The sequence below is a fragment of the Nycticebus coucang genome, chromosome 12, assembly GCF_027406575.1.
Source record: "Nycticebus coucang isolate mNycCou1 chromosome 12, mNycCou1.pri, whole genome shotgun sequence".
NCBI classification, from domain to species: domain Eukaryota; kingdom Metazoa; phylum Chordata; class Mammalia; order Primates; family Lorisidae; genus Nycticebus; species Nycticebus coucang.
In genome coordinates this window covers 11677818-11698911 of record NC_069791.1, presented here as the reverse complement: position 1 = coordinate 11698911, position 21094 = coordinate 11677818, and positions in this window count along the sequence as shown.

Here is a 21094-nt window from a genome sequence, read left to right as displayed (position 1 = left end):
CTCGGTGTATGTGGCCAGCGCCCTACCCACTGAGCTATGGGTGCCGCTAAGGCGCTCTGTATTAACAGCCACAGAAAATCTAGAGCAGCAAAGGGTGTTGTGGGGACAGCCTAACTGCCCTCAGGGCTCTCCTTGCCTACAGAAGTCATCGTAGGCAACCCCTGCCTTTAAGCCCTCTCCTTTACATCACCTGGTCTAGCCCCTGCCTTTTCCATGTTTGTAATTCCCCCAGTGCAAGGTTCACAGAAGGTACATCTCATAGAAACATACTTGGTGTGTGTTTGTCAAATGAACAGATAAGTGAAACAGAAATCTCTTTTCTGTTTCTACCTTCAATGGACAGAGGAGCCCTTACTTCAGCTGGTCACCTGTACCTCTGTAGCTATGCTGGCTTTCTGAGGTCTCTCTGTAAGGTCTGTTGCTTCAGAGTAGATCATGGCAGCAGGCAGGAGTCCTGAGCAGCAGTCTCGGGTTGCTGCTTTGGCTGTGTATATTCTTTGACTAACTCCTAGGCAAAGGATTTGACATACCTTTGACAGGTATGTTATTTGACCAAATCCAAGGGAGCTCCATTCAACTTCAAAAATATTTCTGAGCAGGGCACCAGGAGACAGAGGGTCAGTGAGCATCAAAGCAGGTGCACGTACTGAAGGAAAGTGGAAAGTGCCCTTCTGCAGTCTCCTATGGCTCATGATGGGAGTATAACCAAGAAACTAAGATCCTGGAAGACATGGGCTCTGGCAGCTTACCCCCCCCCCCGCCCCCCAAGCCTGGTGCTGTGTTGTGGTGAGGACTGATGCAAAGGAGGACAGGGTTGTGGCCTGAGCACGCAGGCTGCTGGGGGCTTGAGGTGTGTATTGTATTCTTTGAGCACTTGTAATGTGCCAGGTAATATATGTGAACCAATGGATGGCGTTAGACTTTTGGGAAGTTTATAGTTTAGCAAGTGGAAAGATGGAATGGAAAATACTTCAGAAGTGATCTGTGATCTATTGATTATAGACTCAAGGGGCAAGAAAGAATGGAGATCAGCAGGAGAGGGAAGCTTCATGGGCTGGGCAGAGGATCTGCCTAACTCAAGGAGGAGGAGCTGGGGGAGGCAGTCCCGGGATTGGGAATTGAGAGTGGGGATCAGTGGGGACTGGGGGTAGTGCTAGTGGTGAGATGTTGCCTCTGTCCATGGGAGGGGTGTGCTGGGGAATGGATGGGTCATTGTTGCTAGATTATGTACTAGGGGACAAATTTTTCTTCAGTTTAAGAAATACTTTTTTTTGTTTTTGTTTTTGTAGAGGTGTTTGAAAATCAAAAGATGTACATTCCTTAATGAGGGCAGCATCCAAGTGACATTCATGCTATTTTTCTGGAGTGCTGATGTGTTGATTCTCTGAATTCCATGTCTCTTCTCTGTCGTCAGCCCCTCTCTCTAGCCTAAGCTGCCACAACTCTCCTCCGTGCTTTGACAGTAACCTCCTAACTGGCCTCCTGGCCTCCAATATTTCTCCTCCCCATGATTCTGCCAGAAGGAGCTTTTGAAAACGCTTATCAAATCTTGCCAGGTTTCACTTTAAAAATCTTGGTCAGCCCATGCTTTGCAGTTTGGATTCTAAATACTTTAGTATGGCATTAGGGCTTTTAAAAAGCTAGCTCTCTTTTAAGAGATTCTGAAAAAAAAAAAAAAAATGGAGCAACTGTGGCATAGATTTTGAATTTTTTTGAATCCCCAGGTAAAGCCAGTAAGTAAATAGCAAAACTCGAAACTCATGGGCATTTACAACTAGATAACAAACACCAAATCACCAACTGACTCAAGACCTCTGTGCTATTGTTGTCTACAGTGAAAAAAAACAGAAAAGCTGGCCTACTCTGAAATACCCAACAGGTCCTCCATGGAGAGCATGGCCGACCAACATGAAAATGAGAAGGTTTTTTCTTACTACATCAGTGGGTGGGTGCAAGGGGGCTGTGGTGAGGTCTGAGGGGCAGGTTGAAGCAGTTTACCCCCAAGAACTGCTGAAATGGAGATAGTAGGGCTCCCTTCCAGGGTGGAGAAGCTTCTGGGAGTGGAATAAAAATTCAACAGTACGGGGACAAGAGAGACAAAGGATAGGGAAGAAAGTGGAAGGGTGGGGGAACCGAGCCAGGAAACCTCTACAAGCAAGCTGCCATGCATTTCTTCTAATACTACCTGAAAACAACAGAAGATGGAGTTCTGTGAAGTTAGAAAAACTACCCTGAACCATGTTTCTTTCTGAACATTCAGGAATATGAACTTCATGTCAAAGTGAGCAACAGAAAAGTATTGAGGTCAAATGTCAAAGAAAAACATCATATCCTATAGACAAACCCAGTATGCCAAGAAAATGTACCCCGTGAACGATTAAATTCTGTAATCTTTTAAGATAAAGTAAAAGCACTAGGAAAATGATGCAAGACATAAAAGAAAAACATAAATCAGAATTACGAACTCAGAAATAAAGGGACAAAATTAGGAAAGAGAGAGATAAGAGAAAAAAAATTTCATAAATGAACTTAACTAGAAGGAATATAAAAACAAACTAAAAATAGAGAATGCCATGGGTAAACAGAAGTAAAAAGTAGAAAAGTTTTAAAAATAAAAAAAATTAAGGAAGAGATAAAGATTTAAGAGGAAGTGAAAGATATTGAAAATAGGCAAAGAAGATCCACATACATAAAACAGAAATCCTTTAAGAAGAAAACCAAACAGAAGGAATAAAATAAATATGAAAACTACACTGAAGAAATCTTTCCTAAAATAAAAAAAGGATTTGAAGCTGCAAATTGAAAGAGTGTACCATCTACCCAAGAATATTAACCCAGAGTAACTAACAGCAAGGTAGAGTGTAGTAAAGTTGCTGGACTTTATTTACAATAGAACCTCTGTAAGTTGACCACCTAAGGGACGGCAACAAACTGGTCAACATATAGAGGTGGTCAACATAAGGAACTAGGCCTCCGGTACTGATACGCACATGTGGTGCATGTCCAGTCTATGAAAGTTAGGTCAACTTAAGGAGGTGGTCAATGTAGGGAGGTGGTCAACTATGGAGAGTCTACTGCATTTATTTTTTATTTCAAAATATTAAAGGGGCACAAATGTTTTTGGTTACATGGATTGCTTTTTGTTTTTTTTTTGTTTTTTTGTAGAGACAGAGTCTTACTTTACTGCCCTCAGTAGAGTGCCGTGGTGTCACCTGACTCACAGCAACCTCCAGCTCTTGGGCTTATGTAATTCTCTTGCCTCAGCCTCCTGAGCAGCTGGGACTACAGGCGCCTGCCACAACACCTGGCTATTTTTTTTGTTGCAGTTCGGCCGGGGCCGGGTTTGAACCCACCACCCTCGGTATATGGGGCCGGTGCCACAGGCGCCGCCCTGCTTTTTGTTTTTGTTTTTCGTTTTTGAGACAGAATCTCACTCTTTCACCCTGGGTTGAGTGCCATGGTGTCATCATTGCTCACAGCAACCTTAACTCTCTGGCTCAGCCAATTCTCTTGATCCTCAGCCTCCCAAGTAGCTGGGACTACCAGGGCCCTCCACAATGCCTGGCTACTTTTTCTATTTTTGATAGAGTTGGAGTCTTGCTCTTGCTCATGCTAGTCTTGAACTCCTGAGCTCAGGCAATCCACCTGCCTTGGCCTCCCAGAGTGCTAGGATTATAGGTGTGGGCCATCACGCCTGAACACATGGATTGCTTTTGTAATGCTTGAGTCATGGCTATATGTGTGCTCATCACCCAAATAGTGTTCATTGTACCTTAGGTAGGTTTTTGTCCCTCTCCTGCTCCCTTAATCCCCTTGCTGCCCTCCTTGATTTCCACTTGAGCTCCCCCTACTTGAGTTTTACTTCTTTCTGTGCCCATGTGAGCTTCTCAGTTAGTTCTAATTTAATAGCCAGTACATACAGTGTTTGTTCTTGAGATATTTCACTTAGGATAGTGGTATTCAGTTCCATCCTAATTGTTGCAAAATTCATTCTTTTTTATGGTCAAACAGTACTCCATTGTATACATATATCACATTTTGTTAATCCACTCATGAATTGATGGATACTTGTGTTGATTCCACATCTTTGCAATTGTGATTGTGCTGTAATATTGCTGGACTTTTTTTTTTATTGTTGGGGATTCATTGAGGGTACAATAAGCCAGGTTACACTGATTGCAATTGTTAGGTAAAGTCCCTCTTGCAATCATGTCTTGCCCCCATAAATATTGCTGGACTTTTAAGTAAAAAAAAAAAATCCCCAAGGCTTGTTGGCAAAAATAGTTAAGTAACTTAAAAGAGAAAGAAAATTAGATTATCTTCATCAGACGTTTTGACTGCAATGCTATTTGTGCAAGGAGAAAATAAAGTAATATCTTTAAGATTGCTAGAAAAGAAAATGTGAGACAAGAATTTTATGTCCAGCAAAACTTAAAATATAAAGGGCACAAACTGTTAATCATTGTGGCCTTCCTGAGGAATCTACTAGAGAATGAAAATCAAGACAACCAAAACGACTAGAGAGATATTTGTGTGAGGAATGATGGTGCTCATAAAAATATAGTATACAGAACTGAAACAAAACGAGAGTTAAAAAGGAGAGACTACAGCATGTAATAATTCCTTGTTTAGTCAATTGAGATATGGAGTTACAAGAATGAGGAGCATGCACAGCAATTAAAAACTGTGCTGAGTATTAGAGGTGGTCGCATTAATACTGTTATTCTCAAATTATTATGTGTATAATATGTGATAAAGTGAATGGGTAATTATGGGCTGCTCTATCATCTTCTTGTGTCCTTAAGAGTGTGTGTTCTTAATGATGCCCCATGATTATATCAATGTACACAGCTATGATTTAATAAAAAAAAAAAGAGTGTGTGTTCTTGAGGTGGAAGAGAGCAGATATAAATGTACTGTAGAAGAATGAACAGAAAAATATGTAGTCCTGAAATGAATTGGAAACATCAATATAAAATCATGAGGTGTTTTGATCTTAAAAAGTGTGTGCACGTAGATATATTCAACTGTGTGTGTGAGCGCACACATGTGTAACCATATGTGTTCATGGCACTGGATTAAGGTCTTTAAATTCCATTTTTCACAAAAAGAAATCAGAACTTCTTGAAGGAATGACTGTTTTCATATCTAGGGCAGGAAATGTACAATATGAACCTGGAACACTTTGTCACAGATTACTAGAATCAAGTCAAAAGAATTCAGAATCCAACTTGAAGAGGTTCCCATGGGGCAAAACTGGAATAATCAAAGTACACAGAGTAATGACTAGAATTGATTGAAAAGTTGAAATTCGGGCGGCGCCTGTGGCTCAAGGAGTAGGGCGCCGGTCCCATATGCTGGAGGTGGCAGGTTCAAACCCAGCCCCGGCCAAAAAAAATCACAAAAAAAAAAAAAGAAAAGTTGAAATTCAAATGTTTAAATTCTTCAGTTCCCACTGATGCTTGAAAAGCTAATCGGTCACTTTTGGAGGATGGTATAAAACTAATTCATTATCTTTGAAATTGGTAAATGAAGGGAAAGAATTGAGTCTACCTTTCCTACATGAATGATACCACTGGGAAGCAAAATAGTAGTTGAGGGAAATCTCTCCACAGATACATTCCAACTAATAAATGAAAAAGAAATGTTAGGATATTACCAATTCATCGCTGGATTTAGATATTGGACATTGAGAACTGCTAACATGAGACACAGTGCAAGAGAATCAAATTTTATCTGCCTCTTGGTGGGACACATCACCACCTAGATAGTCTTACCCAAGGGTGAAGCATCAGCCTGACCCAACCTCTCTATCCAGCTGTCAGTTTGTTGAAAATACAGAGAAGAAAGAAACATGTCACACAGAATCGTGAATATGGAATCAACAAAATCTAAACTATCAGAAATTGCAGAGGTCAAAGGTCTATCTTCAATAGATACATTGAAAGGAAAAGAAAAGTCTGGAGGTAAAAATCTTAAGATTTAAAAGCAACTTAAGAAATTAAAAAATAAGGAATCCTAAACGATGGTGTCTAGAGATGCACAGTAGAATGATAACACCATAAAGAGACAGAAGGAAACCTGATTACAAACCCGAGTGGGGATGTTCACTTTTGATGGGAAGAAGGGAGTTGTGATTGGGATGGGGCATTGGATGGGCTTCCAGAGCGTCCAGCAAAGTTCTGTGATGTGTATGGTAGGGTACATGGGTGTCTGTCTTCAAATAACTCACCTGTGTTGTGTGTTTTTCTGTGTCTGTTTTATTTTACAACAAAAAGGCTAAATAAGCCTCGCCCTTTTCTCCTTTCTCTCCCCTGGTCCTGTGCAGCCCTTTGATTTTTCCACTGTGAGAACTGACCGCCCCCTGGCTGGCTTTGTGTGGTGGTCTTTTCACCTGGAATAACCCTCCCAGGTGCAAAGCTGCACTGCACCCCTGGCTGGCCAATTCCTGGTCCTGGCTCTTCCCAGTACAATAGTCCTCCCTTACCCACTATTTAGCTTTTTGCAGTTTCAGTTACCTGTGGTCAGCTGAGGTCTGAAAATATTAAGCGGAGAACTCCAGAAATAAGTTCTGGAATAAATTCCAATTCGTAAGTTGTTTGCTGTTCCTGAGGAAATGTCGCGCCGTCCTGCTCCATCCCCTCTGCCCTGTCCTCCACACTGTCTGTGCCCCTTGGCTGTCATCACTTAGCAGCCATCCTGGTGGTCAGATCAACTGTTGCAGTATCGCACTGCCTGTGTGCAAGTAACCCTTATTTTACTTAGTAATGGCCCCAAAGCACAAGAGCAGTCGTCCTGACAATTTGGATATGCCAAAGAGAGCCATAGAGTGTTTCTTTTAAGTGAAAAGGCTAACATTCTTGACTATTAAAGAAAAGAAATTGTATGCTGAAGTTGCTGAGATCTATGGTAGAAAGGAATCTTCTATGCATGAAATTGGGAACAGTGTATTTTTGTAATTGTTCTATTTTATGATTAGTTATTTTTGTTAATTTCTTACTGTACTTGATTTGTAAGTTAAACTTTATCATATATGTATGTATGGGAAAAAAACATAATGTATGTAGGGTTTAAGACTATCTGCAGTGTTTGGCATCCACTAGGGGGGTCTTGGGAACATATGCCCCAGGGAAGGGGGAGCTCCTGCACTGTTCCTCTTTCATAATTCAAATTGATTCAGAAATCTGCCAGCATCTAGCTGTTACCATCTCTTAGGGAATAAGTCTCTGGGGCTTGCTACATACTAAGGAGACTGGAGGGTCTTTTGTTACCTGCCTAATTCTTGGAGACCCCCATCTTCTTTAAGGGCCAGTGGCTTTAGACCTTGAGACTCTGTTCCCTTTGCCCATTTCCCCATGAATTTATGGTCTCTGGCACGGCTCACTTTCCTCTTGGCAACCCGGGAAGTTCTAATCTTTTTAGGCTTAACTTCAGGCAAGGACACACCTGTACGAATGCGTATTTTGGCCTCCCTTTTTGTTGTTAGGCCCCACATTTAGCAGTTGGGAAGGCAGATAAGTCCAAGAGAAGGTGTACTTGACTGTAAATTCCTGCATTAGAAAGGCAGCCAGCATGTGAATGACAAGGAGCCAGCGCCACAGGCGTGCCAAGAATCAAGGTCATGGATTTTCTTTTTAAAAAATTGATAGATGAAATTGTATTTATCATGTACGATGTGATGTTTTGAAGTTAATTTACATTGTGAAATGCGTGATCCTAGCTAATTAACATATGCGTTATGTTTTTACAGGTTTTTTTTTTTGGGGGGGTTGGTGAGAACACATTACCTGCAATCCCTTACAATTTTTCAAAAATAAGGTCATGGTTCTTTTCATTGACTTCATTCTTTGTCCTTGTTCCCAAAACCCAACACCAGGGCAGAGTTTCCAGATTAGAGGGCATTTTGATCATAGCCACATGTTGGGCTGGAACCAGCAACTCCAACATCCCTCCCTGGCCCTTGTGCAAAGAGTTCCTTTTTGGAGGCCCTGGATATTTTCTGTTAACGGCCCCCATTGGATAACTCAGTCAATGAGAAGAGCGCGTAATTATTTAATCCCAGGAGGGAAGGATCAGTGTTTTTGTCCCTTTCCTCTGAGCAGCCTCATAGGTTTCTATACATATTTACCCACTTTCACTCCAGGGTCTTTTCTAGCGAGTGAGGGTCATAAATAAACTAGCCAATTCAGTCACAGATAAAAAGTCGGATGATACCACTTCCCCCGGAGGGTGCGCACCTACTCACTTTACAACTGTATGACTTAAAGAATCATTCAGTGATTCCTCCCGTAATAATGATAATCAAAATCTGCTCAGAGATAGCCTCTTCTCTGTAGACGTATAAGAGGCTGGTGCAATCTTAAATAATCAATTTTGATATGTGTATTAAGACACTTATAACGTCATAGGCTAATTAGAGTTGGCACAATGCTTTTAAATGATTTAAAATAGAAGGAAAAGTATTTTATTTTTTGTTTTCTGTGCATCCTTATTAGTTACATGTATAATTATCACTGGAAGTGTTAAAAGATGGCAAATAGAGGACCCACACTAACTCCTTCATGGGCCACTAAGGCTCTGGGTAGCCCAGGTAGCAAAGCTTTGTTTTATAGGACACAGCCTAGAATATACTCCAGCTCAGGGCTTCCTAAAAGGCCTGAAAGGATGCGTGGCCTGCTCTGCACGCTTGCTCCTGTCATCAGAGAGCTTTGCTGGGCTTTCTTGATAGAATCACAAACCAATGTGTGAGTGCATAGAGTGTGTGTGTGTGAGTGGGTGTGATGTGTGAGGGTGGGTATGTGTGAATGTGTGTGTGTAGTATACATTCCAGCATGAGTATAAATGTTTGTGTTACAAGTCATTCAAAGAGAAAAGAATATTTCCGAAGTCCTTTAGAATCTCAGTCAACAAGCTTTCATATACATTTCAGGTGTCCTCAAACTTTTTAAACAGGGGGCCAATTCACTGTCCCTCAGACCGTTGGAGGTCCGGACTGTAGTTTAAAAAAGAAAAACTATGAACAAATTCCTGTGCACACTGCACATATCTTATTTTGAAGTAAAAAAAAAACAAAACAGGAACAACTACAATCACACCGCCTCATGTGGCCTGCGGGCCGCAGTTTGAGGACCCCTGCTTAGATCATACGGGCCGCAGTTTGAGGACCCCTGCTTAGATCATTTAAAGTAGCTCTAAGGATATAACAAAACAACAAAAAATTTCTCCAGAAGTAAGATAAGTCCTGGGATATTCCAGGATTTAGGTTACACTTCTAGAAAGAGAGAAGTGCCCTAAGAAAGAGATATATATTTTATATGCTTCTTAACCTTGATTAATTTTTTTTAATAATTTGGGTTCTCTAGGACTTTGTTTTAATTCTTGGAAGTTCATAGTTCTTGTCACAAATATTACATTTTATTTTTTAAAATTTGTTATTTCTCTGCTGATAGCTCCTCAAATACTAACATTTTGTTTGTCATATATATTGTTAGAAGAGTGATTAGTTTTCTTCTATTCTGAATATTTATTTCCATATGAGAAAACTCCACACATAACACTTACGGTCTCTCTTTACCCCTAAATAAGAGTGACTTAAAATAATCGTGGAATTTAGAAGAAAATTCTAGGTAGTGTGGTCAGTGGACTGCCTCGTTTTTCTTCCTTGGGGAGCCGACCTGCTGGGGAGAGCAGGCATTCTGCTGTTCCTCTGCTTGGTGGGAGCCTGCAGTGTGAGGAGGCCCAATGTGGTCCAGCAGTGTCTGTGAGTACAGAGTTGACTGTGTTTAATTATAGGGTCCAGTGGTAGAAAGTGTCTTTTATATAGATATGAGCTTTATTTTCCACTATCAGCTTTATCTGTAAGAAATGCATCTTGATCTTTCTTTGCACTATTCTTTAAAAAAAGTCAATTTTTTATTTTAAAGTACTTAAAAATTCCAAGACATTTATACAAGTGAACTAAAAATGTTTGTATATTTTCACTCAGATTGTCTAGTTATTAGTAATTGATCACATTTGCCACATCATTTTCCCCCTTGTTGTTAATTTCAGCCATTTGAGACGTGATGCTCAATTATCCTTAAGTAATCAGTATGTATTTCCTAAAAATGTGGATATTCTTATAAATAACCATAGTTGGCCTATTAAAATCAGGAAAGTAACACTGATATATGGTAGTACTACCTAATCCATATTCAAACGATGTCAGTAGTCCCAGTAATATCCCTGGTGCAAAACACACAAAGCAATAAATCATAAATTCCTCTTTCTGCCTTGACTTTCTTTCCAGGATTAAATCTGAGATCATGCATGACATTAGTCTTTAGTCTCCCTCAATCTGGAAGAGTTTACTGCTGTGTCTCCAGGGCCAAGAAAAGGAATACTGAATACTTTTTCGATTAATAAGCTAGATGATAATACAAAGATACATGTTGGATCTATCAAGTATAGAATATAAATGTCTTAACATGATAATTAAGTAAATGAGATGAGGTATATATTAACCAGTATGATGCAAACGCTCCTAATTCTATATGCAATCAGCACATTGTACCCCATAAATGCATTCATATATACATGATCTGTGTGTTTATGATTTATTAAAAAAATAAAAAATAATAAAAAAATAAAAAAGATAAATAATCTCACACACACAGAAAGGAAATGAAAATGGCCCAGCCATTCAGAGAAAAATTTGGCAGTTTCTTACAAAATCAAGTATCAATTACTATAAAACAAAACAAAAAAAAAACTAGACGAAAAGGAAAGCATCTGGAACTAGTTGATGAAGTAAAGGCAGGAGGGGCTTCTGAAAAAATGCGACGTACTCTTCCTAAGGAACTTTGGGGAGTGTTGACTCCAGAAATTGATGAATTGATGAACCCAAGGTGAGCTGAGCAGGGGGATAATCATGAAGGTAAATAAGCACATGGCCACTCCTGGAACAGCCAGGCTAGTCATCCGCCTCCTCTTGTGTTTAGAGTGCCTGGCTGCTGGTTTTGCCTGGAGTGAGGAAAGGGAGAGAGGAGTGGAGTGGGATCAGTGGCAGTTCTGAGTCTTGAGGTGGTTGCAGATGAAAAAAAAAAGAAAAAGAAGGGAAGGAATGTTCTTTGCACCAAGTTGCCTGTTTTCTCGGTACCTACATCTACATACCTTCCTGGGAAACCCTTCTCTATTTGCCCTGTTGGCCTTCCAGGAGAGGGAGAGAGACGCGTTTTGGAAACAGGCATCTATGAAGCTATAGAAACCAAGAGAGGAAGGCCCAAAGGTAGCTTATTTAAAACAAAGAATTACCAAATATTGGAGCAGCTTGAGATAGAACCAAGTTGAATAAACAAGATATCTGATCAACAATAAAAATCTTTTTCATGTCATACAAAAATTGTAATTACTTAGAAAAAATTAAGAGGCTATTAAATCCATAAAGCTAAAGTAGATTTCCAGGTTCCATAAAGACTGGCCAATCACTAAACAAGACAGACATGATTTTAAAAGATGATTCTAAAACAAAAGCAATTAATAGAAGCACTGTGTAACAAAAATTCTATGGCTAAAGAACAAATCAGTGATTTGGAAATTGAGGTTTTGATTTGTAATGTGAAAGCAAAAAAGACAATAGAAATAATGGAACTAAAGTTAAGAGATATGGAAGCTATGGCCCAGGAGACCAAATATTCATTTAAGAGGAGTAAAAAGGGAAGAAAACCCAGGGGAGAGAGAAGGTCAAAGGACCAAGAGAAGGAACTTTTTCTGAGAGCGACATGTACTCAAGGCACGCTAGGAGGAAATAGTGAAAGAAGACGCCCGCACCCAAACTCATCTGGGTGAAATTTCTGAATTTTAGGGTAAAGAAAAAACTTATTAGTTTTCAGAGAAAAAAAGTCACAAAAGAAAGCAAATTGGATTAGCCCCAGGTGTCTGGTCTGATACACTGAAAATTACTGAACTAAGGGTCAGAGCCAAGCTGGGCTGGAATTCTACAGCCAGGTGAATATGTGGGCAAAAGAAAAAGCTAAAAAATATGTTGCTCATATCCTTTTCTTAAAAAAAGGGTTCATAAACTCTAAATTTTCAAGAAAGGAGAACATGTTATACAAGAAAGGGTAGTAAGCAGAAAACCTAACAGGATGTATAGCTAAATCCGAAAAACAATTCTTGTTAATATCATTGTGTTTAATACAATTGTTAAGAAATAATTTCTAAAAAAGAAATATAGTCTCTATGATATTAGCAATTATTATATCGTAAAATAATTTTATTAGTATGTCATAATAATGTATAGTATATAATTACATATAGAACTAGATGAGGTTATGTATGTTATATATAAAATTATAAATAGTATATATGTAATTATATGTTATATTAATAACAAAAATTAACATCTGAGATAAAACGTGATCATTTCAGTTAAAATCTTAGAAGATTGGGAAAGAGGTATAAATTATACGTGACATAAGTCTCAGTTTTTGAGGGGGGACGTCATGGATATCAATTATTGATACTGATACAGTGATTTAAATATGGTGACTTACATCGTTTGTTAGAAATTTAAAGGTATTTACTCACAGAATGGATATAGCATGCAGATTATGGCAGCCATGTCACTGGCCTACTGAGTATCCATTCTTGCTTGCTTTCTTAGTAATAGAATTCTGGTTTTAGGTTGGGAGGTAATGCGTCTAGAAAGACAACATTCCCAGCTACTCTTGCAATTAGGAGTAGCCACTTGACCAAATGCAAATGGAAGTCAGCAAAGTCTTCTTAAAAGGAGCTGACTCAGACGTGCCTTTTGTGTCATCTCCCTTCTTCCTTCCCACTGTTTGGAATTTGGACATGATGCTGGTCTGATACACTTATGGCCTTGAGAGTGTAAGTTGTGTCCTACCAATGGTGGGGCAGAAAGAAAAAAGGTGGGTGATTCCTGAAGACAGTGGAGCTTCTACCCCAGGAGTCCTGGACCAAGCTTCCCTGGACTTCTTTTACTTGTGGGCTGGGGGAGATTGTGTTTTTAAGCTGCTTATTTTGGAGTTTCTAGCCCATGCATCTGAACTGATTACTAAATGATGTATAGCTCTTCCAAAGTGGCAGAGTAAAAGGACAGGGATGACAATAAAAAACGTGATCCATCGAGCAAAGATTAGGAAGTAGGGGTGGGAAGAAGAAAGAACAAGAAAAAAAATGACAGGGTTAGAATGCACTGCAGTCATTGATTTCTTTTATAATAGACACACAAAGGTTGAAATAAAGGGATGGCTAAAAAATATTAGGTAAGGATGGCAACATGATCTGGCAAAATAGAATTCAAGGCCAAAATAATTAAAGGGAATATATATAAAATGCTACTTTAAATAGCATAAATAGAACAAAGGTAAAATCCACTGAGGGGATAGTTATAAAACTTTATGTATCAAACTTGCATTGAGAACGTCAGCACTGGAAACTTTTAGTAAGTTGCTGTGATTGAAAACAAAGCTTGCAAACAGAAGGACACTGAGATTTATCCACACAAAAACCAGTGAAAAACTGAGTAAATTAAATAAGCATTCAATTTACATGGTTTAATTTTGAAATTTTAGACTATCTCAAACTTGTGGGGAGAATCTTTTGGTAGAGTATCTATATTTAAATGAATAAATTGATATTCTATTCTGGAAATGGATGAAATTGAGAAGGCCTATGATTTTTCAACATCTAAATCTGGTGAAACTTCAAAGAACCATAAATGAAGATAATATCAATTCATCTTGCCTTCTAAAAATATTTGTTCAGTAGTGCTGCTCTGAACAAGATAGAAAGACAGTATCTGTGAAAACATCTGTGCTGAAATATTTATATATTTCAGTGTGAAAAAACTTAGACTAGAATATTCTTTCCAGCAGAATTTCCTGCATTTACCAGGTACTTCATCAACTATGTCCAGAGTATTTTCTTACCTGAAGTATTGTGGTCTGTAGAAAAGAATTAATTGTAGTTGTCAACAAGTTTAAGTGTATCATCATCAATTGCAACTTTGGCCAAGTTTACTGGCAATTTTAATAAAAAAAGATAATATTGGGAAAATATTCTTCAGAATGAACCAGTGACATGGTGTTAGAGATAGATATGGCTGAGAAACAGGTTAAAGTCTGTGAGTATGTGCCCAGAATAATTATTCTACTGATGTTATTTTCTAATGTATGGTTCCGAGGCATGATGTGTTCATGATATTCCAGAAATTTTAACACTTACACTTGAATTATGTTATAATTTACTAAAAAAAATTAAGTGATCATTATTTTATAATTTTCTGTATTGCTGTCTCTAGAACTATTGGCAATTAATGGTCTTCCGCAAGTAGTCCACCTAGAACTCTCTTGGTAAGAGAGTTTAAAGCCATTGCCGGCCAATTTCTGAGGACCTCTGAGAAACTGTTGGGCAATCACATGAATACGATAGAGTGTTTAGTTGAAATAATTTATTTGTTAGAGATAATCCTCCTACATCTCTAAAAATATAGCACCTGGAGCTGGCCCTGTTGCCCCAGGTCTTCACTGTCTGACTCTTACTGTTTAGAAAAAGAGGAAAATACCAGCAAAACTTCCAGTGATGAAGGCCCCCCTGTTTGTCAGGACTGAAGAAGGAAAGCTCAAGGCAAGATTTTTTGAGCTTCCATTTTTAGAACTCATTCCTTAAAGAAATCAAAAGGGATGGAGAATTCAGGAGCATAGGTCCATGGCTATATTTCACAAAATGTCAAGCAATAATCTCAACCTTTCCTGACCTTTTGGATTTTGGGGTTATGGTTTGATTACCTCTTTACCAGCTGTTTTAAAAAACCATGTATTAATTTCTTTCAAGGGATTCAGGTGTCTAAAATATTTGACTACTATTTAAAGAGTGGTATAACTTTCATACAAACTGTTAAAGTGTCTCGTGAAGACCCCCAGAAAGGCTGAAACCCCTAGAGACTGGGCCTTTGAGAATCTGGGAAGGTTTGGGGATGCTCAGAGTATAGGAGATGGTCCAGTGTTGCTCATCCTGAATATTTAAAAAAATGCAGTTTATGTAAAGTTGGTCATACATTAATTTAAATGTAAGACTCTGGCATAGAGTCTTAAACACATATGTAACACACATGTAATGACTGTCTAAAAAATCCCAACCCTGCCTTTGTGGTGTCTGTAGTGCTTCAGTTGACCATTGTTGGAGAAAATCATGTGCTGGCTGGTCTTAATTTAAACTGATTACTACGTGGGTCATTACAAAGGTTTTGGGATACACAAAAATCAAGAAACATAAAACCTGCATGGACGGACATAAATGAAGCCCTCCCAGAAACGCTGAGAAGCCAAGCAAGTTGATACTTGCATAGGTGAATCAGAAAGGACGCTGTTGACTGTATTCCTTGGAAATGAAATAATGGATCGTAACACCATCTGTCTCAAAACTTTCATAGTGACCCATGTACAAACCTAACCTGGGCATTAATCAATTTCCTATTAGTCCTACTATATTTTTCCAGTAAATGTGCTTCTCCCCTTAGGGGAAGAATAAGAAATCCTAAAGACTCCATAAAAAACAAAACAAAACAATACAAACCTGTTAGAACTAAGAAGTGAATTCAGTAAAGTTTCAGGATACTGAATCAGCATACCAAAAGAAGCTGCCTTTTTAGGTGCTAACAACCAACTGCCCAGAAAGGAAATCAGAAATCAGTCTCATTTATAGTATCATCTAAAAGAATACAATACTACAAAGGACAGTCTCTTCAACAAATGGTGCTGGAAAAACTGAGTAATTCAGAAGAATACGTATACCACAGAGTACTACTCACTATAAAAAAGGTTAATTAATACCTTTGTAAAAACCTGAATGGAACTGGAGAGCATTCTTCTAAGTGAAGTTTTGTAAGAATGGAAAACAAACACCACGTGTACTATCAAATTGGAACTAATCGATCAACACCCATGTGTACAGTTGGTGGTAAAACTCAGTGGAAAGCAAGCAGGTGTGTGTATGGGGGTAAATTCACACCTCATGGGTACGATGCACACTATCCAGGTGGGGGGCACACTCAAACTGTCCAAAAGCAATTTATGTAACCAAAACATTTGTACCCCCATAATGTTTGGAAATAAAAAAAATGAAGGAAAACAATTTGAGATCCACCTTGCTTCTAATGGGGGATCTCCCAGAAGAGACGGATGGAGAGCCTGGTGTATTTCAGGGTCAGCGGGTAGAGAAAAGAGAATGTACTACATCAACATTCAGAGGCAGCATGGACTTTGGAGTCGATTAGATGAGCCAAGGAAATTGATAGGTCCTGCATGTGAGGGCTTGAGTCCGGGAACATACTGGTGTATACTGTGTGTGGGTAGACAAAGAGAAGAGCTCTGACTTCGGGACCCAAATGGTCTCCAGCTGCAGAGCATTGAATCAACCACTGCAAACTGCAATTTGCACGAGTCTTTTCTAAGAGGAAATCAGACCTCCAGCACTGATACCACAATTGCCACAAAGCAGGGTCTTTCTAAACTTCGACACTTACCATTCGCTTGTTTCTCTTTACCTCAGGAGTTAATAGAAAGTTATACACAAAAATGGGCATTTGAGAAGTAAGGGGCACATATATTCTCTATAGCATTTTCCCTTTATGTTAGGTCTTGATTCCATGTCTTTGTAAAATGTGAGGGAAAGAAAGGAATCAAATGTGTTTGCTGGATGAAAACACCCTGGAGCCTGTCAAAAAGAAGATGCCTCCCCTCTCCTGTGGTCTGTCGAAGCCCTGTTGTCCATGAAGTCTTCTTAGAGCTGTCACATATCCATCTATTTGCAAAGCTGTGCATCCTCCACCCACCAGACCCTCCCCAGCATCTTCCCCCATTCTTCTAGCCCCCTGTTCAGACCTTGCCTGGATGGGGAGGGGTAATACAGACTCCAAAAGGGAGAAAATGACCCTGACACACTGGGGTCCAGATGGGGATCTAGGCTGTGTCCACAAATTCCACCTTACTGTGACTACAGCGATCAACCTGCAGGCCTCTGCCCAGCACTTGTGACGGAGGAAAGTTTCCACAAATATTTTTGGAGCAGTGGATACTCTTTTGGAGTAAGTGCTTTCCCTTTCACGGTGTCTCGTTTAAAGAAAACAATGGCCACACAGAAGTTTTGGTTTATTTGTGACAAAGCTGTTCTTTTCCCCTTGCCGTCTTGTAACTCGGACTGGGCCCCAGCAAGGCCAATGACGTAGCTCGTGAAAGCTAAGCTTCTTTGTCCCTAGGGACGTAGGGCTGAGGCATCCTTAGATCTTGGGAAACTGTAGAGCAGGCAATGAGTTTCAGGGGAATCCCTGAAGGAAGAAACCCAGGTGGCAGAGAGAAATGAGGACAAGCAGAAACCAAGGCCTTTAGCTACAGGCTGCTTAACTGTGAACCTTGGATGCAGAAGGGGAGAGGCAAAACCAGGGCAAATGAGCACAATGGAATTGGTTTTGGGGACCCCTAAATAGGAGAAAAGGGAACTATCTGCTCTGCTCTCTATCTATTGCTGGCGATTAGAGACAGTTCCAAAATGCTGATGGGGCCTGGGTTGGGTCTGAGTCCTTGCCAACCTCCAGTCCTCCTGATTCATCCTTTAATCCCTGGAGGCACCAGGGAATTAAGCCCAGATATGCGAAATGTCAATTCCCTCATGGAAATGACTTGGACAAATAGAATTTTTATGTTCCTGTTAGTTCATGTGTGAACAGGGGTTGGGGAAAAAGGAATTGCCCAGTAGGGTATGAAGGACACAAAGGTTCCTGTTCTCACTGAGATTCCAGGAACCTCAGGAGGCCACTGTGTCCTGAGATGCCCCAAACAGTCACAATCCCTGCCTGGTTCCCTCCAGGTCTCTCTTGAGTAGAAGTCCCTTCCCTTCTCCTCTTTCAGTTCAAAAGTGGTAACAAGGAAGGGGCCGGCTGGATCCATGGAGGGATTTAGCTTCATTAATGATTCAGAGATGGTGGGTGTCATTCCTCCCATACCCACTAGATCGGCAGGGAGGAGGCAGGAAGTGTGCCCGTCTTTTTTTTTGTGTGGTGGAGGATGCTGTGTACGGTGGAGTGGGGTGAATTCTTTGCTGTAGGTATGTGCCTTTGCTGTGAGGATACGTGTTACGGATGTGTCTTAATGAACACACGTGTCTCAAGGCTGGGATTCTTCTTGTCCCCCAGTCTTCTTTAATATCTCTTTCTAATATATGAAACGTCATGTCCGGAGAGTCCAGCTCACTCCCCCAAATATGTGTGGATTTGTGGATTCTCCTGATCATCTGTCTCTAGGATTTCCTCTTCCTGCACAACTGCCAGGCTTATTTGTATCTTGTCCCCTGCAGCTCTGCTGGCTTCAAATCCCCCCAGACACCAGACGTAGGCCCCTTGCTCTGAGTATTCCTGAGCACCACCAACGGGGAGCGTGTGTGAGACAGGCTGTTGCTGAAGGTTTGGGTTGACCTCATGGCATGATGAACAATTTTACATCCACTGTTAATCACCTACAGCTTCTGGCTGTGGCAGCAGAATTTCTCACTGTATAATCTTCTCTCCAGACCTCTCATCCTCCCCCAAGGCTTCTCTTTCTGAACTTCGACTGCCTCCTGGCTGTTATCTCTCCTTGGGCCCTCTCTGAATTACTCCCAGTGCTCATACATTTCTGGAACATGTGTCCATTAAATGACCAGCCAGCTTGGTTCTCCCATCTCTTGTTGCCTAGGAGAACCTCATCTCTCTCCTCCCTCCAGCAAAATCCTGTCACAGGTGCTCAGGCGATATTTTTAAGCTAAAGGGGGGAAAATCCAAATCCTCAAACAAAACAAAACAAAACAATAAATGAGAAACATCTGCTCCTGGATGACAGCTGTCAATCTTCTATATGACAAGAGGTCTCTAGTCAGTTATTTCTAGGGTCTGTAATATGAAGCTATTTCTCTCTCTGTGTGTTTGTGTATATCTGTGTGTGTGTGTGTGTGGGTGTGTGGGTGGGTGGACTGGGAGAACAGGGAGGGTGTCAGTGAAGGGTGAGGCGATTCCCTGCTGGTGGCTGATAGTATTTGTTCATGGCAAGGTCCTGACGCTGACCTCAGGCTCTGGCCATCCCTCTTTCCTGGGTTCACAGTGTATTCTGATGACTGCCTGCCAGGACCTCTGCTTTATAGCTGAACCTCCATGGAAAGTTGGAGGGGAGTAGACTGTGACATTGGCAGGCTCTGGGTGGCAGATGAGTTCCCAGGGAAGGCATGGGGAGGGAGATTTCTGCCCATTTTTCTGGGGACACTTGGGAGGTAGAATGGGACAGCCTATGAGCTATGGCATGAGCCCACCACGGTTAGGCTGGTGACAGCATAACCTAGGCCCTAGGGTTAGAGCACCCAGGTTCAAATCCCGGCTCTGCCCCTAATATCCCGAGTGACTTTTAGGGGATCCTGGGCTCTCATGTCTGAGAGGAGGGTGTGGCTAGATTAGCCCCACTCCAGTTATTTTGTTTAGATTTAAGAACTGGGGACTGATGTAGCCTGCAACATAAGGGAGAAGGCCAGAAGGGAGAGAAGAAGGGTCTGGTGCGGCCTGAGAACAGTGAATACGGAGAAGAGAGGACTCAGCAGGTGTAAACGCGGCAGCGTCAGGCAGAACAGGGTGCACACCGACTGCATGGGGGAGGCAGAGGGGAGGCTGCAGCGGCAGCGTGAATGAGGGTGGGGGAGTAAGGGGTGTGCGTGATGTGTTTGAGGACACGTGTGCATGTGGCCGTGTGTGTGTGTGTGTGTGGTGATGTACACACCACATATATAGTGGATCTGTTTTATGTTTGATATACTCTAGTTTAAATTTTCCAGGCCCAGCCTTCGAGGTGTTCCAAGCAGCAGGAATGAAACAGATGAGGCCCTAGCCAGAAGCCTGCAGAGGGTGGTGGAGATGGAATGAGGAGGCCCTTCGTGTGCTTTCCTGACACTTGCTGCCTCTCGAGTTTCCTGAGTGATAGGAGGGCTTACAGCTCAGAGCTGTGTGGGTCATCTATCAAGGAGAGTCAGGTACCCAGGTAATTTGAAAAAAGCCTTCCCTACAAGGTCCGTGTCCCTACCATCACCCACTCTCCCCTCCCCCCGCCCACTTCTCTGTGACCTTGGGAAGGGAGGGCTGCAGGGCAGCAGCAGCGCCAGAGTAAATACCGAGCCGGGGCTGGCACCAGACCTGGGAAAAACACTTGCCAAAGAGCAAAGTAAATGCCCTCGGGCAGGGAAAGGTGGATCAGTGGATTTTGGGACAGGTGAAGGATAGAGTGGGGACTGAAGGAGGATGCTTTTGGCAATGTGGTTTGAGCCCTGTGTGGGCTTCTGAGGATGGTCCCTCTGCTGTTTAAGGATGAGGCCTTGGGGCAGAACTCCCAGGTTTCTGGGTGCAGACTTGGAACCGACAGTACATCCTCGTTTGAACGAATCAGGAAGAGAGGGATGAGCAAGTTTGGTAAGAGAGTGGGGCATAGAAAATGTGGATGGGCAGAGACACACAAAGAGATAGAGATACGAGCAAAGGAAAATAGGGGGAAAAGAGACCAACAGGGAGAGGGTGAGACTCAGAGAGACAGAAAGTTAAGAACAGATAGAGAGACAGGAGATTCTGGCATTCCTTCCTCTTCAAGTCTGGGTTCGTGGAGAGAAGATTATGGTTTATTGTGGAAACCACAGCTTGTAAAGCCTTCTCAAGGTCTCTGAGAATTAGGATAGTGCTGGATGTCTGTAGAGGTCCTACCCAATGCAGTGGGACGTACTTGGCTGGAGGGGAGAAGCTGGGGTTGAGGTTGGTGTGAGTCATTCATCTGAGGCGTGTGCTCTGTTTTTCCACGTGTAGGAGGTGACGGCTTGACAGGGAAGTATAGACCCGGTGAATGAGGAGGCCTTGAAATCATTCTCCCTGGCTGGGTGAGGGTTGAAATGGAGTCCTGGGTGGTTTCCTCTTCTTTCGGGGTTGGTAGGTACAGTGAGCAATGAACACCTTTACATGCAAGATGTCTCTGTGTCTGTGCACACCTGAGCCTGTCTCTGTGATCTGCAGCTGTCACTATGGCCCCAAATCTGGGAG